The sequence below is a fragment of the Jaculus jaculus genome, chromosome 1 (genome assembly GCF_020740685.1).
Source record: "Jaculus jaculus isolate mJacJac1 chromosome 1, mJacJac1.mat.Y.cur, whole genome shotgun sequence".
NCBI lineage: Eukaryota > Metazoa > Chordata > Mammalia > Rodentia > Dipodidae > Jaculus > Jaculus jaculus.
Genome location: NC_059102.1, coordinates 273,420,087 through 273,447,591, shown reverse-complemented (window position 1 = coordinate 273,447,591; position 27,505 = coordinate 273,420,087). Strand labels below are relative to the sequence as shown.

At 42.9% G+C, this 27,505-nt stretch overlaps 1 protein-coding gene and 1 pseudogene across 3 annotated transcripts in view; both read right to left on the bottom strand.

Annotated features, from left to right (window-relative positions):
• Positions 1-27,505, bottom strand: part of Il34 (interleukin 34) — a 120,399-nt gene that overhangs the window by 50,395 nt on the left and 42,499 nt on the right. The window lies entirely within an intron of this gene.
• Positions 21,924-22,821, bottom strand: LOC123457736 (annotated as a pseudogene).

Sequence of the window (27,505 nt, the reverse complement as noted above, 5' to 3'; positions counted from 1 at the left end):
CCTAGTGGTACATGTCTGTAACACCAGTACTTGGGAGGCTGAGGCAATAGTATTGTGAATTTAAGGCCAGACTAGGCTACATAGTTGAGACTTTGTCTCAAAAAATAAATAAATAAGGGGAGGCCATTGGACAGGGCAGCTGTGTCTCTTTAAGTTCTTTTGTAAGCAAACCCAAGTAAATAGCAAACAAAGGATTTTACAATCAGAAACTGCCAACTAACCCCTAACTAGAGAATTTTTTGCAGTAGATGCCACCAAAGTAGCTTTTAACTAGATAATGCATTTTGTCTTCCTTCTATATCAGCTTATAAAAATCTCACTGATGAGCAGGGCATGGTGGCACACACCTTTAATCCCAGCACTTGGGAGGTAGAGATAGGTGGATTGCTGTGAGTTCGAGGCCACCCTGACATTACATAGTGAATTCCAGGTCAGCCTGGGCTAGAGTAAGACCTACCTCAAAAAAAAAAAAAAAAAAAAAAACTCACTGATGGGCTGGAGGATGGTTTAGCCATTAAGGTGTTTGCCTGCAAAGCCAAAGGACCCAGGTTTGATTCCTCAGGACCCACGTTAGCCAGATGCACAAGGGGGCGCATGCATCTGAAGTTCATTTGCAGTGTCTGGGAGCCCTGGCACGCCCATTCTCTCTCTCTTTCTCTCTCTCTTCTCTCTCTCTTTCCCTCTTTCTGTGTCAAATAAATAAATAAAATATTTACAAAAAATCTCACTGATTAAGACTGCTTTATTTATGGTCTAAATATTGCTTAATTCAAGAATCACATTTTCAGGGCTAGAGAAATGGCCAAGTAGATAAAATGTATGAGTACCTGAGGACAGATCCCAGCACCCACATAAAATGCTGAGTGTGCTGATGTGCATCTATTATTCCAGAGACTAGTTCTTTCCTTAGGCCCTGCTCGCCAGCTAGTCCAGCCAAATTATGAGTTCTAGGCTTATTGAGAAACCTTACTTCAAATAAGGTGGTCAGCAATTGAGGAAGACACCTCTACCTAACACATGTATACACACGCGCGCACACACAATAAGTAACTTCAACAATTTTCCAGATGTGATGGATGGCATATGCCTATAATTCTAGCACTGAGGAGGAAAAAGGCAGAAGAATCCTGAGTTCAAAGTCATTTCATCCTTAGCTGCATGGGACCCTGTCTCAAAACAACAAAAGAAGAATCAGGAGCTAAGAAGATTGCTCAGTGGTTAAGGCACTTGCCTGCAAAGCCTAACAACTTTGGTTTAATTCTCTAGAACTTCACATAAAGCCAGATGCACAGAGTGATGCATGCATCTGGAGTTCTTTTGCAGGGACTGAAGGCCCTAACATGCTCAGTCTCTTGGTTTGTTTCTCTTCTCTCTACTTGCAAATATATAAATAAAAATATATTTAAAAATAGACATTTGTAGGCATATATGCTAAGGACTCATCTCATTTCCTTAGAAGTACACGCTCAACCATGTTTATTGCTGCTCAATTTATAATAGCTGGGAAATGGAACCAGCCTAGATGTCCCTCAACTGATGAGTGAATAATGAAGATATGGCACATTTATAGAATGGAGTTCTACTTAGCAGTAAAGAAAAATGAAGTTATGAAATTTGCAGGAAAATGGATGGATCTGGAAAGGATTATACTAAGTGAGGTAACCCAGGCCCAGAAAGCCAAGCGCCGCATGTTCTCCCTCATAGTGGATCCTAGCTACAGATGATTGGGCTTCTGTGTGAGAAGGAAAAAACTCAGTAGCAGAGGCCAGCAAGTTAAAAAAGAGATAAAAAGGGAGGACAAAGGAAGGGAGGAGGGTACTTAATAGGTTGGTATTGAATATATGTAAGTAGAAGAATAGATTAACGGGGGTGAAAAGGCCCAGAGTGAGGTCAGGGGAGGAGATTGAGTAAAGGAAAGGTGAGGGGAGGGCTAATCAAAATCTAAGAGGATATAAGTAAATCATATGGAATCCTCCACTTTTGGACAATGGAACACCCAGGAGCCATAGATAATTGCCAGAAAATTTTCAGTGTCAGGGATGGGATACCTTCCAGTGAGTTGTTGGCCAGGGAGATCCCTGATGCCCCCAAAACATTATAGGCCATTGCTGAGGCCCTTGGTTTCCCACCAGGAATCAATGGTAAGACCCTATTGCTGAAGACTGAGAAATCCTGCTGGAACTGAGCTGATAACCTCCTCCATGTAGACCAGCTGACAGAAAGCTAGAAGAAGCCATTCTACATGCAGTTCAATGGGAGAAAGAGATACCACCAGTGAAGATACTCAACAGTAGACACTGCAAGCCTTATAATTGGCCAGCCAGGCCAAATGACCCAATGGGTGCAATAGTGGCACGTCTGTCATGGTAGAAACCAACTGCCCTCCAGTTGCACTGGAGGCCCACTCCAAGGGAGGGAATACATCCCTGATACTGAAAACTTAAAACAGGGGTTGTCATGAGCCCTAGGGGTGTAACATCTGCTAATGTCTGGATAAATGTATATACTATGCTTATCAAACTTCCCAGTAAGCACTTCTCTTAATATTCATACCCTTATATTAATGCTACTCTCACTTTGGGTAGAGAATCTTCTCTTTTCAGATGGCAGTGACCTTGTGACGACTCAGAAGATATCATGGTGCTGGAAAGAAGTGTCTGGAGTACTGAGTAACATCTCGATCACACCTTCCAAGGCTCAGGGTCTAATGCGGAAGAGGTGGCGGAAAGAATGTAAGAGCCAAAGGAATGGTAGGACTCCTTACAACGTGCTCCCTCCAGACATAAAATGTCCTGGATATCCATGACCTCATAGTGCCTGACACTACCTACACAAGACCATCATAAGAGGAGGGAAAGATCACAGCATCAAAATAAAAGAGAGACTTATTGATATGGGGAGGGGATATGATGGAGAATGGAATTTCAAAGGGGAAAAGGGGGAGGGAGGGCATTACCATGGGATATTTTTTATAATCATGGAAAATGTTAATAAAAATTGAGAAAATAAAATAAAATAAAGGCCAGTCTGTTGGGCTTGCCTCAAAAAAAAAAAAAAAAAGACATCTGTTTAAAAGGGTGTACCTAACCATATATCCAAAAAAATATTTATTTATTTAAAAAAAGAAAGAAAGAAAAGAGGACTGGAGAGATGGCTTAATGGTTAAGGCATTTGCCTGCGAAGCCTTAAGGACCATGTTTGACTCCCAAGGACCTACATATGTCAGATGTACACAGTGACACACGTGCAGCAGATGGCGCATGCACACAAGGTGGTGCATTCATCGGGAATTCGTTTGCAGTAGCTAAGGCCCTGGCATACCAACTCTCTCTCATTTTTTTTTTTTCTCTCTCTCTCTCATTAAAGAAAAAGAAAACAAAAGAACAAAATGCCAGGCATGGTGGCGCACACCTTTAATCCCAGCTGTTGGAAGGCAGAGGTAGGAGGATCACTGTAAATTTGAGGCCACCCTGAAAACTTCAAAGTGAATTCCAGGTCAGTCTGGACCAGAGTGAGCCCCTACCTCAAAAAACCAATAATGATAATGATGATGACGATGAAAGAAAGAAAATAAACATATTCATTAACTTAAATAAACTCTATTACATATATTTCCTTAGGCTGAAGCATGAAGATTATGAATTTGAGACCAGCCTGGGCTACATATTAAGACACAGCCTCTGAAAACAAATTTAGTCTATAGTTTTTCTGCTAGCACACAGTTCCATGGAGCCTCTGCTGCATACAGACTATGGCACAGTTCCTCAGTTCCTCTGCCTGCTCCACTCCTGCCTGCTGGTGGTTGGAGCAACTCCAGCCCAACCCTTTGTTATAACTACATGGGATGCTGTGTTCTCTTGATTAGAAACCCATGCTATCTGGAATTCACTTGGCTGATGTTGGCAGCTGCTGATGCTAAATGCTGGATCTATTAACTGATCAGGGGCGACTAAATGCAGTCTTCAACTCGTCTTGCTTCCTGAGTGAATCTATTCCCACAAGGCAAGCAGAGGCAGTGAGCCAAGGTGCCTGATAGGAATGAAATATTGTGCCTCCCCTCCCACATCTGGTCTTTCGCCAAAATCAGATCGTATCTAGGCTCATGTGGTTTATCTGTTTTCAAATAGCTGCTTTTCAAAACAGGATTGGCCAATATCTAGACCTTCACTGCCTTTATCCATAGGACTCCAAGCTACTGCGGTGATTCTTACCAGGTACACACATGGGTCCAAAGACCAAAAAGAATCAAAGACGAGTTAAAATATATTAGCACCAGACTAGCCTGTTTTTCTTGAGTAGAAGTTCTCAACTTGATATGACTTTGTCCTCTAAGGGACGCTTGACAGTATCTGGAGATATTGCTTGTGGTCATGGCTGAAGATGAGCATGTGACTAGATCTAGTGGGCAAAAGCAAAGAATGTTGCTAAATATTCTACAGCGCACAAGGCAACTCCCCACACAAAGAACTTTCTACCCCAAATGTCAACGGAAAGCAGCTAAAGGAAGAATTTTTAAAGGATCCGAGAGCTGGGGAGATGCCTCTGCAGTTAAGACCCGGTTCAATTCCCCAGTGCACACATAAAACCAGATGTACAAGGAGGTGCATGAGTCTGGAGTATGTTTGTAATGGCTAGATACCCTGGTGCACCCATTCTCTCTCTTAAATATATATATGTACAGAGAAAGGTAGGGTTTCACTTTAGCTCAGGCTGACCTGGAATTCACTACATCGACTCAGGGTGGCCTTGAACTCATAGCGATCCTCCTACCTCTGCCTCTCAAGTGCTGGGATTAAAGGTGTGTGCTACCACACAATACACACACCTTTAGTGCCAGTACTGAAGAGGCAGAGGTAGGCGAGTTCAAGGCCAACCTGGGATTACATAATGAATTCCATGTGAGCCTGAGCTAAAGTGAGACTCTACTTCCAAAAAAAAACAATGGCTGGAGAGACGGTTAGTGGTTAAGATAATTTCCAACAAAGCCCAAGGACCCAGGTTCAATTCCCCAGGACCCAGGCAAGTCAGATGCACAGTGACACAAGTGTCTGGAGTTCCTTTTCAATGGCTAGAGGCCCGGGAGAACCTATTATCTCTTTTCTCTCTGTCTGTATCTGCTTCTTTCTCTCTCACATACACAAATGAATAAATTTTTTTAAAAAGGAAAGAAAGAAAGATTCCCTCACTCTGGGATTCGATGCTTGTTTTTACTTGTGTGTGTTGTGTGTGTGTGTGCACATGCACACTATGTCTGCATGCACATGGAAGCCAGAGGACCACCTAGGGTATCATTCCTTATATACATTTTTTTGAGATAGGGTCTCTGAGATTGAGGAGGTAGCTCAGTAGGTAGAGCTTTTTTCCTAGTGTACACGAAGCCCTTGATTCAACCTGTATAAGCCAGGCACGGTAGCACACACCTATAGAGGTGGAGGCAGGTCAAGGCCATCCACAGCTACATTATGAGTTTGAGGTCAGCCTGGACTGGCTAGCCACTGAGCCTCAGGAATCCTTTTGTTTCTGTCTTCCCAAAACTGGGATTATAGCTCATGGCTCATGTCATCGCTCTGTTTTTTGAGGTAGGGTCTCACTCTAGCCCAGGCTGATCTTGAATTCATTATGTAGTTTCAGGCTGGCCTCTAAGATTCAACAGTGATCCTCCTACCTCTGCTTCCTGAGTTCCTGAGTGCTGGGATTAAAGAAGCACACCATCATATTCAGCTCATTTTTTAAAATACATTTAAAATAAATACATTTAAAATAAATTTTTATTTATCTATTTGAAAAAGAGATAGAGACATAGGCAAGTAGAGAGAGAGAGAAAGAGAATGAGCACACAAGGGCCTCCAGTCACTGCCAACAAACTCTAGATGTGAGCCCCTTGAGCATCTATCTTATGTGGGTCCTGGGGAATTGAACCTGAGTCCTTTAGCTTTGCAGGCAAGCGCCTTAACCACTAAACCATCTTTCCAGCCCTCAGTTGTTTTTTTTTTTTTTGTTTTTTTTGGTTTTTTTTGGGAGAGGGTTTCAAGGTAGGATCTCACTCTAGCCCAGGCTGACCTGGAATTCACTATGTAGCCTCAGGGCAGCCTCGAACTCATGGCGATCCTTCTACATTTGCCTCCCAAGTGCTGGGATTAAAGGTGTGTGCCACCCAAGGTAGGATTTTGCTTTATTTAGCCCAGGCTGATCTGGAATTCACTCTGTAGTCTCAGTGTGGCCTCAAACTCACGGCAATACTCCTGGGATTCAAGGCGTGCCCCACCACGCCCGGCTTGATTTTTTTGAAACAGGGTTTCATTATGAAACTCATCTTCCTCTTGCTTCAGCCTCCTGAGGTTTGGAATTACATGTGTGTGCCACCATGCCCTGGCTGGATTCAGTGTCATCTCCTGTAGGTCCAGTCACCAGGGAATACCATTCAACACTGATCATGGTACATGATCACCTTTAGAGAAAATTGTCTAAATAATGACATGAAGAGGGCTACAGAGATGGCTAAGCGGCTAAGGTGCTTGCATGCAAAGGCTAATGACCCGGGTTCAATTCCCCAGTACCTACACAAAGCCAGGGGCACAATATGGTGCATGTATCTGAAGTTCATTTCTAGTGGCTAGAGGCTCCGGTGTGCCCATTCTTTCCTTCCCTCCCTCTCCCTCCCTCTCCCTCTCTCTCTCTTTCTCTCTCTCACTCTTTCTGTCTCCCTCTGTTTCCAAATAAATAAAATATATTAAATAATAACATAGCCCCAAGGTGACATCAGGCACAGTTGTTAAAATAACATGATTTACCAAAGGCCCATCTCAGGGAGATTCCCAGGGCCGGTGGTAGTCCTGAGGAAGCTGCAGTGGGCAGCAATCATTGCTGACAACACTTACGCAGCCCCTACTGTATGTGGGGACTAACAAATCACCATCGAAAGAAAAAGCACCAGGCCAGTGGAGAAAGCTAAGTGGTCAATAAATGAAACATCACCATGGGGAAATGTGTGCAGATATGAGCAGGGTAAGAAACCACCAGGCCGGGACTAGGCAGGAAAGTTTCCCTAGGGGTGGCAGTGACCTCAGCCCTGAGACTGGCTGCCCATGGAGCTGCATCTGGCTGGACACCGTGAGAGGTAAAGGCCAGCCATGGTTCTGGCAGCGTCCATGAAACACACACTTGCAGCGCTCACGTGTGGTATGGACAAGGAGTTGGAAATGACCTAAAACAGTTTCAAGAAGAAATAAGCTGCATGGCAGGATATTTATCACACATTGTTTATAACTGAAATTTAAAACCCTGGAAACAACTTAAACATGAAACCACAGAAAGGCCATTAGAAATACCTGGTGTTGATTTAGTGCTGACCAGTGCTAAACATTCTTCACATGGTGAAGCAAGATGAATATAGTATACTCCTCCATGCTTCCAGAAACTGGGGCTTATCCTCTTGCTCTTTGAAGAGAATCACCACACTTGGTGTAGGGATGGCCTTACCAAAAGTCCTGACTTCAACCCTCAGCATGGAGGAAGAGGAGAAAAGGGAAGAAAATGGAAAGGAAGAGGTTGAGAACGTGAACGGACACAATCACTTTGGAAGACTGGGGATTCTAGTAAACATACATCTATTCTATGATCCAGCACCTGTACACTCCTCATATTTAGCCTAGAATCATCAAAAGATATGCCAGCTGGATGTAGCGACACACAATTTTATCCCCAGCACTTGGAAGGCAAAGGTAGGAGGATCACCAAGAGTTTAAGGCCACCATGAGACTACAGAGTAAATTCCAGGTCAGCTTGGGTCACAGCAAGATCCTGCCTTAAAAAACAAAAAACAAACAAACAAACAAAAAGATGTACCAACAGGTCATGAGCTGGGTGTAACATCTGCTGGTATCTGACTAAATGCATATATTATGCTTACCAAACTGCCCAGTAAGCATTTTTCTTAACATTCATACCCATATATTAATTCTACTTTCACTTTTGGTTGGAGAATCTTCTCTTTTCAAATGGCAGTAACCTCTGGGATGACTCAAATGGCACCACAGTGCTGAGATTCTTCTCAGTGACAGAGCAGTGAAATATCTCTATCACATCACACTCTCCAAGGCTCAGGGTCCATTGCAGAGAGGTGGTGGAAAGAATGTAAGAGCCAAAGCCGGGAGTGGTGGCGCGTGCCTTTAATCCCAGCACTGGAGAGGCAGAGGTTGGAGGATCACCATGAGTTCAAGGCCACCTTGAGACTACATAGAGCTTTCCAGGTCAGCCTGAGCTAGAGTGAGACCCTACCTTGAAAAAAAAAAAAGAATGCAAGAGCCAAAGGAAGGGTACAACTCCTTACAATACACTACTCCAGACACAAAATGGCCTGGGACATCCATGAGCTCGCAGTGCCTGGCACTACCTACACAACATCCTCTTAATAGGAGGAAAAGATGATGACATCAAAATAAAAGAGAGACTGATTGAGAGGGGGAGGGGTATGATGGAGAATGGAGTTGTGAAGGGGAAAGTGGGGGAAGGAAGGGTATTATCATGGTTGATTGTCTATAATTATGGAAGTTGTCAATAAAGTAAATTTTTTTGAGCTGGATGTGGTGGTGCTCATCTTTAATCCCGCACTTGGGAGGCAGAGGTAGGATTGCTGTAAGTTCAAGGCCACCCTGAGACCTACATAGTGAATTTCAGATCAGCCTGGGCTTGAACAAAACCCTACTTTGAACAAACAAACAAAAAATAAATTGGGGAGGGGGGTTTTGGAGAGATGGCTTAGCGGTTAAGGCATTTGCCTGCCAAAGGACCCCGGTTTAATTCTCCAGGATTCATGTAAGCCAGATGCACAAGGGGCGCATGCATCTGGAATTCGTTTGCAATGGCTGGATGCCCTGGTGCACCCATTCTCTCTCTCTAACCCTCTTTCTCTCTCTTAAATAAATATTTTTAAAGAGGTACCCACATAAAGAATGAACAAGAGGGCTAGAGAGATGGCTTAGCAATTACGGTGCTTGCCTGCGAAGCCTAAGGCTCCAGGTTCGATTCTCCAGGTCCCACATAAGCCAGACGCACAAGGTGGCACATTGCATCTGGAGTTCCGTTTGAAGTGGCTCGAGGTCCTGGTATGCCCTCTCTCTCCCTCTCTCTCTCTCTCCCTCTAATAAATAAATAAAATAAAAAGTAAATCTTAAAAAAAAAAAAAGAATGAACAAGAGATCACTTCTCGGCCTTTTGGCTAGAATCAAGTGAAGAATGAACAAGAGCCAGACATGGTGGCTCATGCCTGTAATCACAGCCCTCAGGAAGCAGGTAGGAGGATTGCCATGAGTTTGAGGCCAGCCTGGGCTACATAACAAGACCCTGTATTTTTTTTTTTTTTTGAGGTAGGGTCTCACTCTAGCCCAGGCTGACCTGGAATTCATTACATAGTCTCAAGGTGGCCTTGAACTCATGGTGATCCTCCTGCCTCTGCCTCCCAAGTGCTGGGATTAAAGGAGTGCACCACCGTGCCCAGCAAGACCCTTTATTTTTTTTAATATATGTACTTTTAAAACTTATTTGCAAGCAGAGAGAGACAAGGAGACAGACAGACACACAGAGAGAGAGAGAATGGGCATATCAGGGCCTCTAGCCACTGCAAATAAATTCCATATACACGTACTACCACTTTGTGCATCTGGCTTTACATGGGTACTGAGAATTGAACCTGGATCATTAGGCTTTGCAGACAAGCGCCTTAGCTACTGACCCATCTCTCCAGCCCAACACCTTGTATTAAATTTTAAAAAAAGGGGGGGGGAGGCTGGAGAGATGGCTTAGCAGTTAAGCGCTTGCCTGTCAAGCCTAAGGACCCCGGTTCAAGGCTTGATTCCCCAAGACCCACATTAGCCAGATGCACAAGGGGCGCATGCGTCTGGAGGTCCTTTGCAGCGGCTAGAGGCCCTGGCATGCCCATTCTCTATCTATCTGCCTCTTTCTCTCTCTGTCTGTGGCTCTCAAATAAATAAATAAATAACAAAGAATTTTTAAAAAGAATATAAATTGCCATCATATTCATATTACAAATAACGTGAAGCTCCCCCCCCACAAAATAAAATCCAAATAATCCAAATATCCACCCAGAGAAGAGTAGATGTACAAACTGTTGTCATTATCATACCATGGGATTATCTCGGCAATCAAAGGAACAAACTGGACCATGCAACAGAATGGGTGAAGCTCAAACACATTATCACATATGGTGTAATTCCATTCACTTGAAGGCCAGAATAGACAAAACTAATCTATGGTGATAGACATCAGCTGTGGTTACACAGGTGGGCTGCCAGTTAGCTAGAAGGGGCATGAGAGTACGTCCTGGAACGTTAGAAATGCTCTATCACGTGTCTGGAGTGGTGGTTATAAAAGCCATCTGTCCTCGAGTAAGCAGTGCGCCCCCCCCCCCAATTTACATCCACTGAGAATCTCTACATGTGCCCTTATTTGGGAAAAGGCTTTATGTAGATGTAAATGGTTATATTAGAATGGAATGAGAGTGGATTGAAGATTGAGGTCGGCCCTAATCCAATGACTGGTATTTTTTTGTCGTTTTTTTTTTTTTTTATTAACATTTTCCATGATTATAAAATATATCCCCTGGTAATTCCCTCCCTTCCCACCCCCACACTTTCCTATTTGAAATTCCATTCTCCATCATATTACCTTCCCATTACAATCATTGTAATTAGATATATACAATATCAACCTATTAAGTATCCTCCTCCCTTTCGTTTTGTTTTTGAGACAGGGTCTCATGTAGCACAGGCTGGTCTTGAACTTGCTGTATAGCTGAGTTGATCTTGAATACCTGATCCTCCTGCTTCCACCTCCTAAATGCTGGGACTCCAAATGTGTGCCACCAAGCCCAGTTTATGAGGTGCAGAATCAAACCCAGGGCTCCGTGCACGCTAGGTTAGCATTCTACCAGCTGAGCCACGTCTCCAGCTCTCCAGTGACTGTGTTCTTGTTAGAGGAGAAAATAAGACACACAGAGAACACCACCCAACTGTTGAGATAGAGACAGGGGGGATATTCGTGCAGGTGAAGGACGCCAGGAGCTGCTGGGCCACTAGAAGGTGGGTCTTTCCCTCCAGCTTGCTAAGAGACCAGGGCCTTTTCCACACTTGGATTTCAAATTTCATACTGCAGCCCCATGAGAGAATTCAGTTCTGTCACGATAATAAGCCATCAAGTTCACGGTGCTTTGCTACAGTAGAATGCCACCAAATTGAATGCTTAAGAGCCACACATTTTATTTTAAGTAAACCATACTTCTAAATGTAAAATTAAAACAGAGCTCATTGGAAAGAGCAAGACGATAAAAGCTGCAGCCCGGCTCTGGCTTCAAACCAGAGAGAGCAAGTGAGGGCGCATAGCCCAGCGCTGCGATGAAGGTCCAAGTGCCACATGGCCCAGCCTGACCCAGCCCAGGGGCCCTCACCTTCAGGCTCCCTCCCCTTGCAAAAGAGTCCCCTCTCTTCCCACAGTCCATATGCACCCTGCACCTTTTCAAATGCAAATGCTCCACAGGCTGCCTTGCCTGAGAGACCCATTTTGGGCAAGCTCTGGTCAAAAGAAAACTGGCCTTCTTTAGTGGAGATGCTGTCACCAGGATTAAAGGCCTAGTTAGGAGCCAAGGCCATTTTCACTTGCTCACAAATTTACCATCTGCAATGCCTCCCCCCCACGCCCCACCCTGAGGTACGGTCTCACTCTAGCTCAGACTGACCTGGGATTTACTATGTAGCCTCAGGGTGACCTTGAACTCATGGGGATCCTCCTATCTATCCCCGCCTTCCAGAGTGCTGGGATTAAAGGCATGCACCACCATGCCCCACACCTGAAATGCCTTTTGAAGGAACATAGCTCTAGTCCTTTGCTTTCTGAGCCCACACATTTACAAAAGGAAAAAATTGTAATTCTGAGGGAGGGTCTCACTCCAGCCCAGGCTGATCTGGTAGTCCCAGACTGGCCTCAAATTCACAGTAAACCTTCTACCTCTGCCTCCCAAATTCTGGGTTAATGACATGTGCTACCTCACCCAGCAGAAAAAAAAGTCTTGGGTTTTTTTTTTTTACTTAGTTTTAGAGACACAGAGAGAGAGTGAAAATGGGCGCACCAGGGCTCTAGCCACTGCAGACAAACTCCAAAAGCATGCGCCACCATGTGTATCTGGCTTATGTGGGTCCTGGGGAATCGAACCTGAGTCTTTAAGCTTCATAGGCAAGCACCTTAACCGCTAAGCCATCTCTCCAACCCAAAAGTTATTTTTTTTACTTTTGCTCACATGTGTGTAGAGGCCAGAGACCAGCCTTGGATATCATCCTCAGTTATGCTGTCCACATCTTTTTTTTTTCAATATTTTAATTTTTTAAAAAATTGTTTTGTTTATTTAATTATTTGAGAGGGAGAGAGAGAGAGGGTGTGACAGGGCATCTAGCCACTGTAAGCAAGGAATGCATGGACCACCTTGTGCATCGGTCTTGCATGTGTACTGAGGAATTGAACCTGTGTCCATAGGCTTCGCAGGCAAGTGCCTTAACTGCTAAACCATCTCTCTAGCCCCTTCTGTTTTTTTTATATTTATTTATTTATTTATGAGAGAGAGACAGAGAGATAGAGGTAGATGAAGATAATGGGTGTGCCAGGGCCTCCAGCCACTGCAGACAAACTCTAGACACATGTGCTACCTTGTACATCTGGCTTTACATGGATACTGGGGAATTGAACCTGGGTTTTTTGGTTTTGCCACCAAGTACTTTAACCACTAAGCAATCTCTCCAGTCCTCCACGTGTTCTTGAGACAGGGCCTCTCATTGGCCTGGAGTGCACCGATTAGGCTAGACTGGATAGTTGATGAGCTCCAGAGAACCTCCTACCCCCATCTCTGCCTCCGCAGCACAGGGATGAAGCTGTACATCACCACACCCAACACATACATGGCTTTTAAAGATTAAACTCATGCCACAAACTGGCAAGGCAGGTACTTTACTGAGTAAGCAATCTCCCCAGCCAAAAAAGTGAAGTTCTTTTTAGAATTAATTTATTTATTAGCATGTGTGGGTGTGCATGTTTGTTTACTTCTGTAAACAAATACCAGAAACTTGTGCTGCTTTTGTGTCCAGTTTATGTGGATGACTTGGAAATTGAACCTGACTGGCAAACTTTGCAGCCACTAAGCCAACTTCCCAGTCCCAAAGTAAAAATAAATAAATAAATAAAATTAATTTTTGCTGGGTGTGGTGGCTCACAACTTTAATTCCAGCACTCAGAAGGCTGAGGTAGGAAAATCACTGTGAGTTCCAGGCCAGCCTGAGACTAATTCCAAGCCAGCCAGGGCTAGAGCAAGACCCTACCTCAAAAAAAAAAAAAAAAAAAGAAAAGAAAAAAGAAAAAAACAGGGCTGGAGAGATGGTTTAGTGGTTAAGGCACTTGCCTGTGAAGCTAAGGACTCATTTTTGATTCTACAAAGCTCACATAAGCCAGACACACAGTGACACAAGCATACACGATCATGTATACACACAAGGAGGAACACACTTCTGAAGTCTGTTTGCAGTGGCTGAAGGCCCTGATGTGCCCATTCTCTCTCTCTCTCTCTCTCTCTCTCTTTCTCTCAGAAATAAATAAATAATGAAGGTTAGACTGGTGGGCTTGCCTCAAAAAATTTTTTTAAATTTTTTTCTGATTTATTTTTATTTATTTATTTATTTGAGAGAAAGAGAGAGAATGAGCACACCAAGGCCTCTAGTCACTGCAAACGAGCTCCAGACGCATGTGCCACCATGTGCATCTGGCTAACGTGGGACCTGGAGAATCGAACCTGGGTCCGTAGCCTTCACAGGCAAGTGTCTTAGCCATTAAGCCATCTCTCCAGCCATCAAAAAAAACTTTTTTTTAACCCAAAAAACAAACCAAATGAAAAAAAATGATTGCAAACAGAGAGGGAGAGAGAGTGTGTGTGTGTGTGTGGGAGGGGAGAGAGAATGGGTGCATCAGGGCCTCTTGCCACTGCAAACAAAATCCAGATGCATGTGCTACTTTGTACATCTGGCTTTACATGAATACTGGGGAATCGAACCTGGGCCATCAGACTTTCCAAGCAAGTGCCTTTAACCACTGAGTCATCTCTCTAGCCTCCAAAATAAAATTCTTAAATGATTTTATTTGGCCTTATGATGAAAAATTCTGACCTTGAGATTGACCCATCATCTGTCTCAGCACACACTGCAGATGTCTGCATGAGGATCATAGTCAGTCTTGACCTTGGGGTCAAGAACACTGAGAGCAGAGCCCACCTGGCCGTGTTCCTACTAGATACTCCATCCCCACAAATTCTTCCAACATTTGCCAGAAGTTCACCATGTACCAGGGGAATTTTCAGTATATTAATTTACTGCATCCTCAAAGGGCCAGAGGGAAGAGCTATTATCCTCTCTAATGAGGATGTGGAGGAGCAAAGGGGTGAAATGATATGTCCAAGTCAGAGGCAGACCAGGGATTTCAGCACAAGCAGTCTGGCCCAGAGACCACTGTCATGTTTGTTCATTTTTGTTTTGAGAACAGGGTCACACTGTAGCTATGTTGACCTCTTAATAATGAGTTTGCCTCCTAACTGCTGCAAGACCACTTTCTTTCTTTTTTTTTTTTTTTTTTTGGTTTTTTGAAGTAAGGTCTCACTCTAGCCCAGGGTGACCTGGAATTCACTATGGAGTCTCAGGGTGGCCTCAAAATCACAGCGATCTTCCTACCTCTGCCTCCCGAGTGCTGGGATTAAAGGCATGCACCACCACGCCTGGCTTTTAAGACCACTTTCTTAACCATTAAGCTGTCTTGTTGAATGGCTGCTCTATCCTCCCCTGACAGATAACCCAAATACTTTTCTTTATTTCCAGCCTAGACCCATTTACCTTTCATTTTTTTCCCACTCTTCCTGAGAAATATTCAGGCAATGAGTCCTAAATTTAGTTTAGAATATCCCAGAGCTCTAAGCCTGCTGAGACATCTTCTAAATCATTATATAAATAAAACAAAGTATAACAGGATAGAGGTTATTTGGCTATGTTTTCTGGGTTTTAAAATATTATGGTTTGTTTTGTTTTGTTATGCAATGACTATTAGCAAAACAACAAGAGGATTTGCCGGAAAAGATTAGAATCATGCAGTTGTTCTGAACTTGATGGGAAACCCCAGTTCTCACTGCCCACAGGAAGAACTGTGAGCACCAATTCCTGGGAGATTCAAACCGGTAGTTCCTCACTTCAGGACAGAAGAAGCATGTAGGTATCAACTCTGCGCATGTCATAGAGTAGTCTGCAGTAGTTATGGGTTGATTTAGGAGCTTCTCTAGTTGGGTAACATAGGACACTAGAGGATCAAAGGGAATTTATTCCAGGAGTGCAAGGATGGTTCAATAGTAAGAAGCCTTATAATCAAACCATAGGGCTTAGAAGATCTGTATGTCCTAGATAAGCATTTATCAGCATCTTTTCCTGATAAAAATCCTTGTTAAAGTGGAAATTTGTAGGTAATGGCAAAATATACTGACCTCAGATAAAGGAGAATTTTGTTAACCTGGAATCACTAAAGCATTCTTATTAAAGATAGGAACAGTATAAATGGGTCATTATCACTGTACAAAGGAATAGCCAATGTAATTATATAGGAAAAAGAAATTATGGTCACAAGAATTGAATAGGAAGAGGTAAAATTATTTTCATTTATAGATGATATAATTATAAATCTACATTTAAGATTATCAACAAACAGACTGCTATGTATAATATCCAGTTAAAAAAGACTGCTTTGTTAGGCATAGTCACTCATATCTATAATCCCAGCCCCCAGGAGTTGAAGCAGAATGACTGCCATGAGTTCAAGGCAAGCTTGGGCTACACAGTGAGACTGTGTCTCAAACTAAAGAAGGAGGATGAGAGAAAAAGAAAGGCTGGAGAGATGGCTCAAGCATTAAGGTACTTGGTTGCACAGCCTAATGAACTCAGCTCAGTTCCCCAGTACCCACATAAAGCTGAATGCACAAAGTGACACGTTCATCTGGAGTTTGTTTGCAGGTGCTAGAGCCCTGATATGCCCATTTCTCTCTCTCTGTCTATCTATAGAGATAGATATAGATTAGAAATAGATATAGATTAGATATAGATAGATCTTGCTAATAAATAAATAAAGCAAGAGAGAGAGAGAAAGGAATGGAGGAAGGGAGGAAGGAAGGAATGGAAGTAGGGAGGGGAAGAGGAAGGAAGAAAAGAAGGAAAAGGGAGAGAGGGAAGGAAGAAAAGAAAGAGAGAGGAAGGGAAGGAGGGAGGAAGAAGGGGGGAAGAGAGGGAAAAAAAGAAGGAAAGGAAGGAAGGAAGGAAGGAAGGAAGGGAAAAGACTCGGTGAAGAATATTCATCTCAAAAAAAGAAAAAATTGTTAAAGCCGGGCGTGGTGGCGCATGCCTTTAATCCCAGAACACGGGAGGCAGAGGTAGGAGGATCGCCGTGAGTTCAAGGCCACCCTGAGACTACAGAGTTAACTCCAGGTCAGCCTGGATCAGAGTGAGACCCTACCTCAAAAAACCAAAAAAAAAAAAAAAAAAAAAAAAATTGTTAAAGCACACACCTTTAATCCCAGCACTCAGGAGGCAGAGGTAGGAGGATCGTTGTGAGTTTGAGGCCATCCTGAGACTACATAGTCAGTTCCAAGTCAGCCTGGGCTAGTGTGAAACCCTACCTCGAAAAAAAAAAAAAAAAAAAAAACTTCATCTGAGTTTTTTTTTGCATGGTGACACACACTTTTTTAAGTGGTTTATTTATTTATTTGAGACAGAGAGAGAGAGGGCGGTGGGGGGAGTAGAATGGGTACTCAAGGCCTCCAGCCACTGCAAATGAACTCCAGAGGCATGCACCCTCTTGTGCATCTGGCTTACGTGGATCCTGGGAAATCGAACTGGGATCCTTAGGCTTGGCAGGCTAAACCATTTTCCCAGCACTGCTGGGATTATAGATTAGTGGCACCATGCCAGGCTCTAAAAGAGGATATTCAAGTAGCCAAGACACAGATTAGAAAGAAGCTCTGAGATCCTACCTCGAAAAAAAAAGCAGCTCAACCTCAAGCTGGGCATGGTGGCACATGCCTTTAATCCCAGCACTCAGGAGACAGAGGTAGCAGGATCGATGTGAGTTGAGTTTGAGGCCACCCTGAGACTCCACAGTGAATTCCAGGTCAGCCTGTGCTACAGTGAGACCCTACCCCAAAAAACCAAAAGAAAAAATTAAAAAAGCTCAACTTCATTAGTCATTAGTGAAATGAAATGAAAACTGAAACCATAATTAATTATAATTGATTATAAAATATTTTGCAAATGCTTTTTAAATTTCTTTCTTTCTTTCTTTCTTTCTTTTTTTTTTTTTTTTTGAGGTAGGGTTTCACTGTAGTCCAGGCTGACCTGGAATTCACTATGTAGTCTCAGGGTGGCCTCAAAGTCACAGTAATCCTCCTACCTTTGGCCTCCCCAGGGCTGGGATTAAAGGCATGAGCCACCATGCTTAGTGTTAAATTCTTTTTATATTTTTATTTACTTATTTGCAAGCAGAGAGAGATAGAGAGGAGACAGACAAAGAATGAGCACACCAGGGCCTCTAGCCACAGCAAACTCTATATGCATGCACCACTTTGTGTATCTGGCTTTATGTGGGTACTGGGGAACTGAACTTGAGTCTTTAGGCTTTGCAAGCAAGCACTCTACCCACTGAGCAACCTCTCCAGGCCCTGATTATAAAATTAAAAAGACTAACAAACCTAAGTGCTACAAGGATATGGAATTACTAGAATACTTAGACATTTCTGGAAAGAGGGTTATTATATACCTATTTTCAAAATAGCTTGGTAATAATTTCTGAAGCTAAATTTGTACATTTCCCACAGCCCAGTAATTCTGCATATAACTAAATATCAAATGGGAATGTGTATAAGAGCCATATGTTGCAATGTCCATGGCAGTGTTACTGGTGAACCTCAAACTGGGACAACAGTCAATAAATCAATGAATCTTGCAAATATAATGTTGAGCAAAGGAAATCATATATATATATGTAGTCATATATATATATATATATATATATATATATATATATATATATATATATATATATGTAGAGAGAGAGAGAGAGAGGCTGGGCGTGGTGACGCATGCCTTTAATCCCAGCACTCGGGGCAGAGGTAGGAGGATCACTATGCATTCGAGGCCACCCTGATACTACCTAGTGAATTCCAGGTCAGCCTGAGCTAGAGTGAAACCCTACCTTGAAAAACCAAAATAAATAAATAAATCTTGCAAATATAATGAGCAAAGGAAATCAGATATCTATACATACACACATACATACAGAAAGAGAGACTGGGCGTGGTGGCACATGCCTTTAATCCCAGCACTGGGGGCAGAAGTAGGGGGATCACTGTGAGTTCAAGGTCACCCTGAGACTACATAGTGAATTCCAGGTCAGCCTGAGCTAGAGCAAGACCAAAAAAACCAAAAAGAGAGAAAGAAAGAAAGAAAGAGGAGATAAAGAGAGAAAAGCCGACCGATGGCATAAGAACTGAGAATGCTGGTTACTCATCAGAAGAGCATGAGCTAGCATATTAGCTCCTCTTGCACTGCTGCGGCCGATACCAGATAAGCATGCCTCACAGGGAGTATGTTAGTTACTTTACTCATTGCTGTAACCAAATATCTGACAAGAAGCAGCTTGAGGAGGGAGGAGCTTATTTCACTTTTTAAAATTACTTTCGATAAAAATATTTATTTGTTCATTTACTTATTTGCAAGCAAAGACAGACAGAGAGAATGGATGCACCAGGGCCTCCAGCCACTACAAATGAACTCCAGATGCATGTGCCACTTTTTACATCTGGCTTTATGTGGGTACTAGGGAATTGAACCTGGGTGGTTAGACTTTGTAAGCAAGTGCCTTTCACCACTGAGCCATCTCTCCAGCCCGGAAGAGCTTATTTCAGTTTACGGTTTCAGGAAGTCCATTATGGTGGGGAAGTCATGGTTGTAGGCGCTGGCTGGTCACATCATATCCACAGTCAGGAAGCAGAGTGCTAACAAGTCAGGCCAAGCTATAAAATCACAAGGCCCACCCTCATTGCCCCACTTCCTCCAACAAAGCTCCACCTCCTAGGGGTCCTGAAATCTTCCTAAAGAGTGATGCCAGCTAGGGATCAAGTGTCCAAGCATATGAGCCTATGGATGGCATTTTACATTCAAACCACAACAGGGAGGAATTCTTTATTTTGGTGCGCATTGTCAGAAAGTTCAGTGTGTAGTTCTTGGCTCCATTGATTCAAACAGGAATGGAGGCAGAATATCACAGTGGTGGGAGCATGCGGAGGAGGAGGCTGTTCATCTCCTGGTGGACAGGAAGTAGAGAAGGAAGAAGAAACATAACCTTCAAAGGTATGACCCCTGGGACATACTTCCCTAGGTAAGCCCCACCTCCCAAAATTTCCAGAACTATCCAAAATAGCACCAACAGCTGGTGACCAAGCATTCAAAATAGCAGCCTGTGGGCGGGGGGGGGGGGCAGTTTATATTCAAATTATAGCAGATAGTGACGGTGTGGGGCTTGAGGGAAAGGGGGTTTTTACATCCTGCTGCTGTTCCATTTCCAGACATGGATAATAATTACAAGAGTATGTTCACTTTGTGATAACTCATTAAGCTGTGTACTTCCTATTCCCTTTTCTATAGGTTTGTTAAACTCAACATCTTAATAAAGCAAGTCCAATTAAAGCACCAGCCTGTATGTGTGTAATTAAACAGTAGATTTTAACATTCATGAAAAATAAATAAGCAAGATTCCACAAGAGCTCAAGAAATAAGAGCTTGAGAAGCATTCACTCTGCATACTAAAAAACATATATTTCAGTGTTAAAGACCTTAGCAGAGCAGGAACGTGAACAAGCATGAACAGACAGAGATGCTAGGGAGAAAGGGCAACAGTTTCTGAAACGCATCCAAATAAACACGGAGAAGAAAGCTTATCATAAACAGCTCATGATAAGATAGCTTTTCTGTGTAGCAGGGAAAAGAGAGCCATCTGGAAAGGATCACGGGTAGGTATATTTCCCCCAGCAAACCAGGATGAATTCCAAATGGATGAAATTTTGAATGTAAAGTAACAGAAGAAAATGCAGACACATTCTGTTACCTTAAAGGGAGAAGATTTTTGTACCTATGACAACATTCTGTGGCCATCAATAAAAGGAGGAATTTAGTGGCTAGAGAGATGGCTCGGTGGTTAAGGCACTTGCACGCAAAGGCTAGCAACCTGAGTTTGATTCCCTAGCACCCATATAAAGCCAGATGCACAAAGTGGTACATGTGTCTAGAGTTCATTTGCAGTGGCTAGAGTCCCTAGCGTGCACATTCTCTCCTTGCTTTCTCCCTCTGTTTGCAAGTAAATAAATAAAAATATTTTAAAAAGAAAAGAGGGATTTGACTACATAAAAACAGTCATTTATAAATCGGGCATGGTGGAGCAGGTCTTTAATCCCAGCGCTCGGGAGATAGAGGTAGGAGGATCACCCTGAGTTCAAGGCCACCCTGAGACTCCATAGTGAATTCCAGGTCAGCCTGAGCTAGAGTGAGACCCTACCTCGAAAAACAAAAACAAAAACAAAAACAAAAAAACTGTCATTCATGAGGGCTGGAGAGATGGCTTAGTGGTTAAGGCACTTGCCTGTGAAGCCTAAGGATCCAGGTTTGATTTCCCTGTACTCACATAAAGCCAGATTACAAGATGGCACATGAGCTCTTTTGGCAGTGGCTGGAGGACCTGGTGTGCCGGTTCTCTCTCTCTCTCTCCCTCTTTTTTTTTTTTTTTTCAAATTATTTATTTATTTATTTGAGAGCAACAGACACAGAGAGAAAGACAGATAGAGGGAGAGAGAGAATGGGTGCGCCAGGGCTTCCAGCCTCTGCAAACAAACTCCAGACGCATGCGCCCCCTTGTGCATCTGGCTAACGTGGGTCCTGGGTAACCGAGCCTCGAACCGGGGTTCTTAGGCTTCACAGGCAAGCGCTTAACCGCTAAGCCATCTCTCCAGCCCTCTCTCTCTCCCTCTTTATCTATCTCTTTCTCAAATAAATAAATAAAATATTTTTTAAAAAACAACAGTCATACATGAAAGAAAGAAGAAAAAAGAGGAAAAAGCAGCAAAGACAGAGGTTGCAGTGCTATAGCTACTGCCTCGACCTCTCTCCTTATAGTATGCTCAATAAACTTTTCTTTCTAAGGGGAGAGAGAGAAAGAGAGAGAGAGAGAAATTGTATATTGACTGTAATTGTATCAAACACAAAAAGCTAAAAAAAAAAAAAAAATTTTAAATCCGGACGTGGTGGCGCACACCTTTAATCCCAAGCACTTGGGAGGCAGAGATAGAAAGATCACCGTGAGTTCGAGGCTACCCTGAGACTACATAGTGAATTCCAGTGAGACTCTACCTAAAAAAAAAAAAAAAAGCGAATCCTTAAAATGTAAACAGGGGCTGGGGAGATGGCTCAGCAGTTAAAGAAGCAAAGGCACTTGCTTACAAAGCCTGTGGGCCTGGGTTCAATTCCCTAGTACCCACATAATGCCAGATGCACAACCTAGTGCACATGTTTGGAATCTGTTTGCAGTGGCAGGAGGCCCTGACATGCCCATATTCTCTCTCTCTCAAATAAATAAATATTTTTTTAACTGTTTGTTGTGTTTTGTTTTTCATGTTTTTCACTCTAGCTCAGGCTGACCTAGAATTCACTAGCCTCTCACTCGCACTCAGGGCGATCCCCCTGCCTCTGCCGCCACTCCTGGCTTTATTTTTGTTACTTTTATTCACATTTGTTTTTATGCTGAATCTACTTCTGTGCCATGAGTTTTTGTTTCTTCTTTTCTTTTTTCTGGGATATCTTTTTCTTCTGTGCAACCTCCTTTTCTGGCTTAGGAACAGTCTGTTCCTTTTCAGCAAGGATCATCTCAGTGTGGCAGGGAGAGCTCACGTAAGGGTTAATCTGACCATGAGCTGTAAGTACGGTGGGGGTGCATCTTGGGTGCTTTGTTCACCTGGATATGTTCAATGATCAGAGAATCTACAACTAAACCCTCATGTTCAGCATTACTCTCCAGGTAGGGTTTCACTGTAGCCCAGGCTGACCTGGAATTCACTATGTAGTCTCAGGGTGGCCTTGAACTCACAGTGATCCTTCTACCTCTACTCTCTGAGTTTTTAAGCATGTGCAGCAGAAATTTAACACTCTTTTTGGGCCACTGACCTTGGGTCCAGCCCCGCTGTTTAGACTGGGCACACCTACCAGCTCCACCATTGTAGCCCTGGAATGACACACACTACTTCTTTTTTTTTCAAGAATTTTGTTTGTTTGTTTGTTTGTTTATCTGAGAGTGACAGACAGAGAGAGAAAGAGGCAGATAGAGAGAGGGAGAATAGGCGCACCAGGGCCTCCAGTCACTGCAAACGAACTCCAGACGCGTGCGCCCCCTTGTGCTAAAGTGGGTCCTAGGGAATCGAGCCTTGAACCAGGGTCCTTAGGCTTCACAGGTAATTGCTTAACCACTAATCCATCTCTCCAGCCCACACACTACTTCTTTAAAGTGACATCTTTCAGATGCTTGGTAGATATGCATACCCTTGATGGCCTGGGCAGTTTCATGGGTGTTCTTAAAGTGAACACAAAGACTTGAACCCCTTGATTTGCATAAGTTTGTGGGGTTTTCTGGGTCAAGAGAGTAGGGAACCATTTTCACAAGTTACTTTAGGCCGTTGACAGGAGGACAAAGAAGTAAATAAATGTTTTTTTAAAAGATGTAAGTATGGACTGGAGAGATGGCTTAGTGGTTAAGTGCTTGCCTGTGAAGCCTAAGGGCCCAGTTCGAGGCTTGATTCCCCAGGACCCATGTAAGCCAGATGCACAAGGTGGTGTATGCATCTGGCATTCATTTGCAGTGGCTGGAGGCCCTGGCACACCCATTCTCTCTCTCTCCCTCTTTCTCTCTCTGTCACTCTCAAATAAATAAATAAATAAATAAATAAATAAATAAATAAATAAAAAGATGTAAGTAGCTCCTAGATATAAAATAGAAAATACCAGCAGGGCATGGTGGGGCATGCCTTTAATCCCAGCACTCGGAAGGCAGAGGTGGTAGGATTGCTGTGAGTTCAAGGCCACCCTGAGACTACATAGTGAATTCCAGGTCAGCCTAAGCTAGAGTGAAAACCTAACTCAAAACACAAAGGCAGTGCAGGAACCATGCCAAAGCAGCCTAGGGGAGAAAACGCAAAAAAAAAAAAAAAAAAAAAAAAAAAGCAAACAAACAAACAACAACAACAACAAAAAAAACCCAGCAAAATAATGCTCTTCTGAAAAGTGAGGTATATAAGAAATTATCAACTGCCGCAGAGAAGTAGAAGAGCTTCAGAGCATCTATGGCACACAGAAGCGGGCTGAAGCGGCTCCAACCAGGTCCACATGGCCACAGCTGCAAGGCTCGGCCTGAGCCTCCAGAAGAGCCAGGTGAGAGGACTCTCCTCCACTCACACTGGCCTCTGTGCAAACTCAAGAAATGTGAAGGGAGGATGGCAAGGACCAACAGAATGGCTCATGATGAAGAGGATCACGAGAACCAGCGGGAGAACTTCAGCCACCATCCACAGCCTCCCCACCACCAGCACAAGCAGGAGCAAGCACCAGAAACCTGGGGAAGGGAGCTCACCTACACAGCACCTGGCACAGGTGATCAGAGCAGCAATCCAGCAACCCAGCTAGCCCACCTAAGCCCACAGTGCAGCAAAGAGGGACCCAAGCAGGAGTGTACCATAATTGAGATCAAAACCATCCCCAAAAGTAACTGGGATTACACCAGGTCAGTACCCGCCAAATAAGCCTGGTATATAGGCTTGAATCAGAAGTGCTAATTGTACCTTCCATGTTAGGATAAGTTATATGTTAAACCTGATGGATGGATGGATTTGCCATTCTTTTCTTTTTTTTTTTTAATTATTTATTTATTTATTTGAGAGCAACAGACACAGAAAGAAAGACAGATAGAGGGAGAGGGAGAATGGGCGCGCCAGGGCTTCCAGCCTCTGCAAACAAACTCCAGACGCCTGCGCCCCCTTGTGCATCTGGCTAATGTGGGACCTGGGGAACTGAGCCTCGAACCGGGGTCCTTAGGCTTCACAGGCAAGCGCTTAACCACTAAGCCATCTCTCCAGCCCTCTTTTTGGTTTTTTGAGGTAGGGTCTCACTCTGGTCCAGGTTGACCTGGAATTCACTATGTAGTCTCAGGGTGGCCTCAAAGTCACAGCGATCCTCCTACCTCTGCCTCCTGAGTGCTAAGATTAAAGGCGTGTGCCACCATGCCTGGCTGGATTTGCCATTCTTTTGTTTTGTTTTGTTTTGTTTTTTCGAGATAGGGCCTCAGTCTAGCACAGGCTGATCTAGAATTTACTGTGGAGTCTCAGGGTAGCCTCAAACTCACAGCAGTCCTCTTACCTCTGCCTCCCAAGTGCTGGGATTAAAGGTGTGCCCCACCACACCCAGCTTTGGATTTGCCATTCTTAAATAAGCTGTATTTTGGGCTTGTCATTTGTTGCTTCCTGATTTATAGTGCCTTTGTTTCCTCTTCTGTCATTCACTAGGGAAGGGTCTCACTTGGTCACAAACTGTCATGGAACCCTCGACAGACCAGAAATCTTAGCCTCTCAGTTGACAAGATTAAAGGTGTGGGCAAAATACATCCTTAGGGACTGTGAGTTTCTTTGTTAGAGGATCTGGCTGTCATAATACCTACTCTTGTTTTTGTTTTTTTTTTTTTTTTTTTTTTTCGGTTTTTCAAGGTAGGGTCTCACTCTAGCCCAGGCTGACCTGGAATTCACTATGGAGTCTCAGGGTAGCCTCGAACTCATGGCGGTCCTACTACCTCTGTCTCCCGAGTGCTGGGATTAAAGGTGTGCACCACCACGCCCAGCTTTATAATACCTATTCTTGCATAAATACTCTGTGCTGTTTTTCATTGAATGTGTACATTGTTTAGTTAAAGTTTAGAATCTGCCTGTATTTTGTTCCACTCAGCCTTCTTGAATACTCTCATAGCAGGCAAACCCAACACCTAGGGTCACTTTTGGGATTACTCTGAGAGTCTTGAGAGCCATACTTAGCACCTTTTAGCTCCTACCCTGAAGACATATAACATCAGATTGATTGATACATCTAATAATACTGCAGATAATTAGAAAATCCAAGCATTAAGTTAATCCAAGATATAAAAATATGTACATTATAACACAAGAAACACACAAAAAAACTTCCCCCAAATTGGGAAAGAGATGCCAATGCAGATACAGGAAGCCTTTAGAACACCAAACAGACAAACTCTGGAAAGAACCTCTCCTTGCCACATTATAAAACTAAATTACATAAGGTTTGTAATTTCATGAGGCCTCAGAGGCTAATCTGTGGTTTTATTGGCTGAGCAATTGGGGTTATATTCAGAAGGCCCCTGCCAAGACCAATATATTGAAGGGTTTCCCCTACTTTTTCCTCTAGCAGTTTCAGAGTTTCAGGTCTGATATTGAGGTCTTTGATCCATTTGGACTTAATTCTTGTGCATGGAGAGAGATAAGGATCTATTTTCCTCCTTCTACAGATACATATCCAGTTTTCCCAGCACCATTTTATGAAGAGGCTGTCTTTTCTCCAATGAGCATTTTTGGCATTTTTTTTTATCAAATATCAAATATAGCTACCTGGGCTTACATCTGGGTCCTCTATTCTGTTCTATTGATCTACATGTCTGCTTTTGTGCTATTACCACACTGTTTTTGTTACTATGGCTCTGTAGTATAGGTTAAAATCAGGTATTATGATACCACCAGCCTTATTTTTGTTGCTCAAAATTATTTTATACTTTCGAGGTTTTTTGTGCTTTTAAATGATTCTTGGATTGTTTTTTTTCTATTTCTGTGAAGAATTCCATTGGAATTTTGATGGGGATTGCATTAAATGTATAGATTGCTCTTGGTAAGACTGCCATTTTCACAATATTGATTCTTCTGACACAAGAACATGAGATGCCTTTCCATTTCCTAGTGTCTTCTACAATTTCTCACTTGACTGTTTTAAAGTTTTCATTGTAGAGATCCTTCACTTCCTTGGTTAGGTTTATTCCAATGTACTTTTTTTTGGTGCAATTGTGAATGGAAGTGATTCTCTGATTTCATCTTCTGTGTGTTTGTTGTTAGCATATAGGAAGGCTACTGATTTCTGTGTGTTTATTTTGTGTCCTGCTACATGGCTATAGGTGTTTATCAGCTCTAACAGTTTTCTGGTAGAGTCTTTAGGGTCCTTTATATATAGAATCATGTCATCTGCAAATAATGATAACTTGATCTCTTCCTTTCCAATGTGTATCCCTTTTATGTGTGTCTCTTGCCTTATTGCTATGGCTAAGAATTTCAGGACTATATTAAATAAAAGTGGTGACAGTGGACACCCTTGTCTTGTTCCTGATTTTAGTGGGAAAGCTTCAATTTTTTTCTCTATTTAGTATTATAGGCCACATAATACTAAATATGTGTGTGACCTCACAGTACCTGACACTACCTACATAAGACCATCATGATAGGAGGCAAAGATCATGACATCAAAATAAAAGAGAGATTGATTGAGAGGGGGAGGGGATATGATGAACAGTAGAGTTTCAAAGGCGAAGGTGGAGGGGGGAGGGAGGGAATTACCAGAGGATATTGCTTACAATTATGGAATGTGTCAATAATAAATATATTAATAAAATATTAAAAAAGAAAACACCAACAATTCTATTTGATATGTGTACATATTTATTTATTACTTATTTATTTGAGAGAGACAGAGAGAAAGAGGGAGAGTATGCAAGAAAGTGCCTTTAAGCCCTGAGAGCCATCTCTCCAGCCCACACTTTATATATATATATATGTATATATATATATAATTTTCCCCCATGGTAGGGTCTCACTCTGGCCCAGACTGACCTGGAATTCACTATGTACCGTACGTAGTCTCAGGTTGGCCTTGAACTCATTGCAGTCCTCTTAAATCTACCTCCTAAATGCTGGCATTAAAGCCGGGCGTGGTGGCGCACACCTTTAATCCCAGCACTCGGGAGGCAGAGGTAGGAGGATTGCCATGAGTTCGAGGCTACCCTGAGACTCCATAGTAAATTCCAGGTCAGCCTGGGCTACAGTGAGACCCTACCTTGAAAAACAAAAAGAAAAAGAAAAGAAAAGAAAAGAAAAGAAAAGAAAAGAAAAGAAAAGAAAAGAAAAGAAAAGAAAAGAAAAGAAAAGAAAAGAAAAGAAAAGAAAAAAGAATTGTGATAGCTGGGCATGATGGCACATGCCTTTAATGCCAGCACTTAGTTTTTTTTGGTTTTTCAAGGTAGGGTC